Here is a 9,475-nt window from a genome sequence, read left to right as displayed (position 1 = left end):
ATCGGCACTGTTCACCCAGATTGGCCGCCTTGCACAGGCGACCTCCATCATCAACACACCGAAGGCAAGGACGTAAGTTGCTTTGGTTGCCTTGCCAAGCCGGGCCAGCTCGGGGGCAATGTAACCCCACGTTCCTGCCACGTGTGTTGTGTGAGCGTCAGCTCCATGAGCATGGGACCTTGCGAGGCTGAAGTCACCCAGCCTCGCATTCATCTCGCTGTCAAGAAACACATTGATGGTTTTGATGTCCCGGTGGATGATGACCTGCTCCCAGTCCTCATGTAGGTAGAAAAGACCGGATGCAATGCCTTTGATGATGCGGAACCTTTGAGCCCAGCACAGAATGGTGGTGCTATGATCTTGAGTATGCAAGTAGCAGTCGAGGCTTCCATTAGGCATGTAGTCGTAGACCAAGAGGAGTTGTTGCTTATGCGGCAATACCCAAGAAGTTGCACAAGATTGCGACGGTGGAGATGACCAAGGATGGCTATCTCGGCCTTCATCAAAAGCAGACAAGACGTCCAGCTCTATATAAACGTTGGATAGTTGCAAGAGACTAATGGTTTGATCTGAAACTACAAATTTCCACCGTAACAAACGCCCATGCGAGGGATCATAGTAACTTCCGAACCCTGGGGCACTCTTTTTTTGAGGATGAGCGCGGTGGCGCTTCCCCGCCGATGACCTTCTGGTCCCCGGAGAATCGCCGGAACCCTGCGCCGCCGATCAGTCTCTTCCGCTACCTTTTGTGTGACCTTCTTTCTGCTCCTCCTCCATGGATACTTCGATGGTAGACCTTCGTCCTGGTCTTCAATTCTCAAAAAAGGTACGATCCCTCCTTGGAGCGTCGATCTCTGCCTCTCCTTCCTCTGGATCGAGTTTCTGTTTGCTTGCAACTTTCACCAGATCAAAGTTGAAGTTGACTGTTGAACATGTTGGCTTCTTATTGCAATCAGCTTTGGGAGGTTCATCTGACCTCTTCCAAGTTTCTGAATTGGAAGATTGGATTTTCAAGTTTTGTGTCTCTTCCAAGGAAGTTGAATTATTGGTTTATCAATTGGGGATCTTCCAATGTGACATTTTCAAGGTGGTTTTTCATCTCTATAATGACCGGGGGATTCAGTTTGCAAGATCTGTCCTTTCCTCAGCTCAAGGAATTAGTTCGGAGTGGACAACAGTGGTTTCTAAGAAAGAAAATCTTCATGGTCACCTGCCTTTGACTGGATCAAATCTAATTCCAATTAGATCATCCTCTCCAGGTGCATATGCCCGGTATAATCACAGGGGTACTATTTTTGTCTTTAATCATTTGGGCAAGAATTGGATCACGCAACAGCATCCACCAGCGAAGAACACGGGACCTTTGCGATTTTAAAAATCAAGTTCGCCATTTACCAGAGTTAATTTGGGGCTTAATTTGGGGTCATCAATGCAAGATTCTATTGCATTTTCAGCAAGGTCATCTGCTAATTTGGCGCTGGATTTGAATGTGGCACCAGCCTCTCATTTGGGTCGTCTGTCATGCTCCCAGTGCTTTTCTAATAAGCATAACCGGGCCTCATGCCTTCGGCCTGTTAGATGTGGGCTGTGTTTCAGACTGGGCCATGTGGCCAACTTTTGCAGATATCCACCAAGGTTGCCTAGCATGTCCATGGACATGACTTTCTCTAATTCGGTACCTCAGTCCGGTTGGGAAAATGCAAATGTTCACCGGTGGTTTCAAACCTCTAAGTCTATGGTGAATGGGCCCTCAGCAACCATATCGCCAGTTGTAGGAAACTTCCAACATCTGGGTCGGTACCTGCTGGGTGTTCCTGCCATTGCTCCGGAAGTAATAGTTCTTTGGCAACTCTCTCCTGTAGCCGTAATCGCCAGTGCTGTCGCTCCATCTTCCAAGCTTCCATCGCCGCAATCGCAGTTGCCTAGCTCTTCGCTGCCACCGCAATCCAGCCGCGGCGATCTCCCTCTCTTTGCTGAAGCGCATCCGCATTGTTTCTCGCTTCCCAACTGTCAGTTCTTCTTCTCAGGTGACCCGACTTGGCGGCAGGCGGAATCTTCGGAGCATCCGCCTCTACCCCCAATGGCATACAGATTTGTGGATCCTACTCCTTTTCTTCCTCGCGGTTGTCAGCGGCAGTTGGTGGGCTTCCGTAAGCCAATGTCCAGGGTTATTCTTGGTGGTCTACGAAGAAATCAAAGTGATGTGGTGATAGCAACCATCGAGCCCCTCCCGCAGCAATAGGTATCCTTTCAATCCATAAGAGATATGCTCGATGACTTCTTGAGGAATCGGTGTCGAATGGGGGTCCATTCTATACAGCCATGCCCTTATGGTCAAGCCTATGTTCGTTTTCATTTTGTCCATGAAAAAGATTTCCTGATTGGTGGGCCCCCCCATGAGCGTCAGTATAGGATCTCTTTCTCTAATCATAATAAGGGATGGAATAATAGACTTATAACATTGAACTGTGAAGTCTGGATCATGATTCTAGGCTTCAACATTGACTATTGGACAAAATCAGACTTAGAGAAGGCTATTGCAGAATTTGGTCGGCTTCGGGTTTGGGAAGAGTATCCTAACAATCTGGCCAAAATTGTTGCTAAAATAAGAGTTGTTGATCTCTCGGAGATACCATGGTTCCTAGTCTGTTCAGAGGGTGAAGATTTTGAAGGGAATTCATGGACTGCTCAGTGTGAAATTTTACAATACAGAATGCTAGGTGGGGGTCCTACTGATGAAGGATAACCACCAGATGATGTGGAGCCAACTCTATTTGACTTTTTTGGCTATGGGCAACCTTCTGGGAATGTGGCAAGTCCTGTGGCAAATCCAAGGAATGCTAATCTCAATGCTAATCAGCCTGTTAATCAGGAGCCGACACCATAATAGGGCCTCTGGCCTGATGGGTCGGAAGCACAAGACAATGGGCCTTTCATTGGCCCACAAATAGCCCATGAAGACCCAGATGTTCCTATTGTTCAGGCATTACCTGCACCAAATCCTGTGAATCATGGACAGGGAGAAGAAGGGGATAATCCAGATATTGATTTGAACATGGCCATTGGTGATGATTTGGGAGGAATTGATAATATGGCTCCATCAGATGAGGAAATAGATGAGGCAGTCAATGATGCAGAAAATAATCAAGTGATTGAAGGGTCAGATAACTCTAACAATGATTTTCCTATAGCTAATCAGGAGATGGAGCATCCTGTGCATGTTGAGATTTTCATTCCCCATGCTGATGGCCAACCTGTTCAGATGGTGCAAGATGAAATAAATGAAAATGATCTTATGGGAGGTAATCAGGATCAGGATATACAGTTAGTAGAAGAGAATAATAATATCATGCACTTGGGCTATGTGGAAGTTATACAGCCTAGTCAAGATCCAGTTTTTGGTCAAATGGAATCCTTGTATCGCCCTCCTTCCAATCAGCCAAATGCTGAATTCTATAGGCAGTGGGCAAGGCATTTTTCTTCTGGATCTGATGAACCCAAGGTAGAGGTTCCTATTTCTTGGGCGTCGTTCTTTATGGCTCAACTGATTAACCCTGGGAATTTCGAGTGGGCCAAGAATTTCTTATCATCTCCAGCTTTGCAGTACCTAGAGCCTGATCAATTCCTGAAATTTTCGATTCCTATGAAATGCCCTTATTCCACAGCAACAGTTTTTGCCAAAACAACAGTTACTGCCACAGTTGATAACAAAGGCAAGGATATCATTTTTGAAGGTTCTGACAAATCTCTCATTGCAAGTTCCTCTGCTTCTCCCTTCACTACCACAAATAATTCTCAGAGTACTGGGCCCGGGCTACTTTCAACTGACTCCCCCAACAGCACACAGTCTTCTCTAGCTACGCCGGTTCAGGGTTTGCTTAAGAAAGTTGTAGCCTCTACTGGCCCATGGTCCAAGTCTTTACTTCAACAGGCCACCATGGTGGATAAGCTAACTCAGGATGTTGTTGGCAATACTCTCTCTGATGATGAACTTCGAAGAAGCAGGAGGACTACCAAACACAATAAAGGATTTAAAGCCTCGGGATGTAAAAACAAAAACTGCATTGGTTGCTCGGTAAAGCCACCGCTCTTGACACAGTCAGTGATTCGTAACCTGGGAGAATCTTTCTGTAAAATTGAATCTTCAAAGTTATCAGTAGCTGCTCTGAACAAGAAATCAAAGCCTGGAGCTCCCCTTGGTGGAAGGAAGCCAGCCAAGAAAAAAGCTGACAAGACTGAAGATGGTAATGTCACAAAGGATCAGAAGAAAAAGCCCAGAAAGTAGTAGACTTGGAAGGAAGATTAGATATTTTATTTTGCTTCTCAGGAATACACCTCTTATATTTTGCTTTGTAGTTATGGGCTTTTATCCCTCTAGGAGTAACTTTCTTTTTTGTCTTTGTACTGATGCTATCCATTCAGTACTATGGTTGTTAAACTCTTGTTTTATATCTTTTGATGAACTCTCTCCATAACAAAAGAGTCTGGAAGGTTTTGTGCTGGAATGTCAGGGGCATTAATTCTGACAAGAAGTGGCACTCAGTTAAAGATAAAATTTCTGAGAGTAATTGTGACATCATTTGCATCCAGGAAACAAAGAGAGAAGCTTTTGACAGTCTCTTCATCAAAAATTTTTGCCCCTCATCTTTTGACAAGTTTGAGTTTTTGCCCTCACAAGGGGCTTCTGGTGGCTTTGCAATAATCTGGAAATCTTCTGTGTTCCATGGAGAATTGGTGTTCATGAATCAATATGCTATTTCAGTGAAGTTATCTTCTAATCTTACTGACTGGGAATGGATCTTAACAAATGTTTATGGACCTTGTACTGCAGAGGGAAAAATAGCGTTCATTCAATGGTTTGAAAAGTTACGGATGCCAGATGATTTTGACTGGTTGGTGGTGGGTGATTTCAACCTCATAAGAGATCCATCTAATAGAAACAAGCCTGGGGGTAATTACAATGACATGTTCAGGTTCAATGAGGCAATTAACACCCTTGGCTTAGTGGAGATTCCCTTAAAATCAAAGCGCTTCACATGGTCAAATAAGCAACAAACACCTCTGTTCGAAAGGTTAGACTGGTTTTTCTCATCTAATTCTTGGGTTCTTAATCATCCAAACACAATGGCCTATCCTTTAGTGATGGAAACTTCAGATCATTCTCCATGTGTAATCAACATTGCTTCTGATATCCCGAAGGGCAAGCTTTTTAGATTCGAAAACTATTGGCTTGAACATGATCAATTCATGAACATAGTTTCACATGGTTGGTCGGTTCCAGTACAGGAAACTGATATAGCAAAAATTCTTACGCAAAAGTTCAAGAATCTTAGAAGGGTCCTAAGAGCATGGCAGTCTCAACTTTCAAATCTAAAGTCCCTCCTATCAAATGTGAAGTTGTCCCTCTCTTTTATGGAATTAATTGAAGAATATAGAGACTTGACTCTTGTTGAATGGAACTTCAAAGTTCTGTTGCAGGAACAGTTACAAAGCTTACTCAAACAGCAAAACATCTATTGGAAACAAAGAGGATCAATTAAATGGGTCAAGTTTGGTGATGAATCAACCAAATTCTTTCATGCGAATGCTACCATTAAACATGGTAAAAGCTTTATTAGATCCCTAGCAGATACATCAGGGTCCCCTAAATATAACCATTGGGATAACGAAGTAATTCTCTGGGAGGCATATAAAGCAAGATTGGGTACTTCTGAGTATAACTCTATGATTTTTGATCTAGAACAATTACTACATCAAGTTGAGGACCTAAGCTGCCTGGAGGAACCCTTTTCACATGAAGAGATAGATTCTGTAATCAGCTCTATGCCAAATGACAAAGCTCCGGGTCCGGATGGATTTAATACAAACTTCATAAAGAGGTGTTGGCCAATCATCAGGCAGGACTTTTATGCTCTTTGCGACACTTTTCATTCTGACAATGTCTCCTTACGAAGTATAAACGACTCATTAATCACTTTGATACCTAAAGTTGAGGGGGCAGCACAAGTATCCGACTATAGACCTATATCCCTTTTGAATACTTCAATGAAGCTCCTGGATAAACTTCTAGCCAATAGACTGCAAACTGTGATCCAATCACTTGTACATGTAAATCAATATGGTTTCATCAGGACAAGAACAATACAAGATTGTCTTGCTTGGGCATTTGAATACCTCCATTTATGTCACAAATCCAGAAAGGAGATAGTCATCCTCAAGCTTGATTTTGAAAAGCTTTTGATAAAATTGAGCATCAAGCCATGTTGTCAATCATGAAATAGAAGGACTTTGGAGATAAATGGATTCACTGGATGGAGCAAATCTTTGCCTCTGGTACATCTTCTATACTTTTGAATGGCGTCCCTGGGAAAAGATTTACCTGCAAGAGAGGAGTCCGGCAAGGGGATCCCCTTTCACCCCTTCTTTTTGTCTTAGGGGCTGACCTACTACAGACTGTTGTAAATGACTCCAAAGAACAAGGTCATCTCACACTTCCAATTCCACTGACCTACAATAATGATTTCCCCATTTTACAGTATGCTGATGACACCCTAATAATCATGGAGGGATGCCCTAATCAACTGTTACACTTGAAGCAGCTCCTCCACAATTTTGCTTTGTGCACTGGTCTAAAGGTCAATTTCTATAAATCAATGATGGTACCCATTAATATCACAGAGGAAAAATTACAGTTCCTGTCACAGACTTTTAGATGTGCTATTGGCAAACTTCCCTTTACTTACTTAGGGCTACCTCTTGGTCTTACCAAGCCAAAGATTGAGGAGTTTCTGCCTATGGTAACTAGATGTGAAAGGCGATTGGTATCCACATTAAATTTTCTGTCAGATGCAGGAAGACTTCAGTTGACAAATTCAATTTTCACAGCCATGCCAATGTTTCATATGTGCACTTTTTTGCTTCATAAGACAGTGTATAAATAAGTGGATAAATATAGAAAATGTTGCCTCTGGAGAAAATCTGATATAAATAATAGGCAACCACCAAAAGCTGCCTGGGATCTTGTTTGTTTGCCAAAGAAAGAGGGTGGCCTTGGAGTGTTTAATTTGAGGACTCAAAATGAAGCTCTTCTTCTCAAATACCTTCACAAATTCCTGAACAAGACAGACATTCCATGGGTACACCTAATTTGGGAGAAGTATTATGCTTCTGGCAGATTACCAGGATAAGTTCAAAAAGGATCCTTCTGGTGGAAAGATGTTGTGAAACTCCTGGACAAATTCAAAGGTCTAGCATCTGTAACTGTGCATAATGGCAAGACATGTCTTCTCTGGCATGATTTGTGGAATAATAAGATCCCTACACAAGACTATCCGCACTTATACTCTTTCACTAGAAAGGTTGACATCTCTATCAGGCAAGCATATGACCTGTCCAACTTGCATCAGCTTTTCAACTTGCCTTTATCCACTCAAGCTATGGATCAACTACTTCAATTGGGTACATATTTGAATGGAGTCCAATTTAATGAGGATCAAGACTGTTGGACATATATCTGGGGAAATTCACACTTCTCCTCATCAAAAGCCTATCATGCACTGTCTGGACATCGACAGGTGCACCCAGTTTTCAGGTGGCTTTGGAAATCTAAATGCCAGAGTAAGCACAAATTCTTTTTCTGGCTTCTACTCAATGATAGATTAAGTACCAGAAATGTCCTTCGAAGAAAACACATGGCTTTGCCCTCTTATTCTTGTGTCTTGTGTCAGCATAATAATGAGGAAACCTTGTTCCATCTTCTACTGCAGTGTCCCTTTGCACAAGAGTGCTGGATCAATATTAGTCTGTTTGCTAATTTGACAGATGAACCATACACAATCCTCACCAGCTTTAAACTCAACTGCAAGTTCCATTTTTTATGGAAATCATTGTTCTCATGAGCTGGTGTATTTGGATGGTGAGAAATGACTAGATTTTTAGAAGTATTACTCCTTCGGTTCAAGATGCTAAGATGAGGTTTAGGATTGTTTTTACTCAAGTTGTTCTATGAGTAAAAGAGGCTTGGAAGCAACCAATGTTAGAATGGCTAGAGCACTCATTGTAATCTTTCTGATTTCCTTTCTTTCCTTCTTTGTTTCCTAATTTGTACCTCTACAACTGTTGTTCTTTTCTATTAATATATATCCAGCAGGGGATCATCCCCTCCTGTTTCATCAAAAAACAAACGCCCATGCTTCGTGCAACATCCACCATCATCATTGGACTTCAAACATATGAAGAAAAAATCCCATAGCAACATGCGTGTCCATGTCCATGTTTCACGCGGCAGTAGTACCACTCAACCCCTATGCTATCTTCCTACTCCATGACAAACAGTTAGCTGACAAACAATTAGTTGGTATGTAAGTTACTATTTTAGATAAATTTGCTGCATTTGACCAAACCATTGATAGTTTGATCTTTTTTTTCCATAAAAAAATATGCAACTACACCTCTAATTCTTGGATACAGAAAATTCAGACACCTAAGGCACTTTTGTGCAAACTGAAACATACACTTATGCCACTGTAGTAGCTGAGTTCAGTTTATGAATACAAATTCTTAATGGAATCCAAAGAGATGGTACAAATAAGAGATACATTCAGCACTATAATTTCAACTTCACGTGTGGAGGGAAAAAACTTATATTACAAAATAGGAAATATTCCAAATCACTACCATGTACTATCAGCAAAGTTCGAATAACCACTAAACAATACTACTGTTTACATAACCCCTCTGTTTTCCTAATAAATCATAGCAATATTCACCTTTGACCCCACTGTAATCCAATTTTGCTGACTGGAGCCGTTTTGCTGACTCATGGTGCCACGCAGGCCGTCTGTCATGGCAATAAAGTTTGAGGTGCGAAGAACCCCTTGTGAACTGGCCTGGCCAGGTTCAATTCCCCTTCCCCATTCTTAGGCGCCTCCCTTCATCCTGCTCTCACCACAACTATGTACATGATGGCTACTGAGTGTAGCGAACATGGCCCGTTAGGCTATAGTTTGTGATTTTGGTGATTGAGTGACAACATACTCATTGGGACTAATGCTTTTATCAAGCATGTACCTTGTAGGTTTTCTAGATCCAAAGTGTGCAAACCAAACCATGGCAAGGTCAAAATCATGGTATTCAAGTATCCAAGCTATGATATTCTTGATATCCAAATCATGATATTCAAGTATCCAAAGCTATGGTATTCAAGTGACCAAGCCATGTTATCTAAGATTATTCTACGGTATTCAAGCATCCAAATGATAGAGAAAATGCAAGTGGCGGTATTCAACTCAGAAAATTCAGTACCATCGGATGATCCGACAGTGCATCGGAGCAACCGTCAGAGCAAGCATCGGACTAATTGGTAGAATGGAACAGTGAAAAATTTCAAGTGTACCAGATGATCCGACGGGGGGTTTTTTTACAAGCGTCGGAGCAATTTGCAGAGGAGGCTGAGAAAACTCTATAGCACTGGATG

This window comes from Setaria italica, chromosome I (assembly GCF_000263155.2).
Source record: "Setaria italica strain Yugu1 chromosome I, Setaria_italica_v2.0, whole genome shotgun sequence".
Taxonomy (NCBI): Eukaryota; Viridiplantae; Streptophyta; class Magnoliopsida; order Poales; family Poaceae; genus Setaria; species Setaria italica.
The sequence above is the reverse complement of the archived record's forward strand: the minus strand, read 5'-3'. Positions refer to the sequence as shown.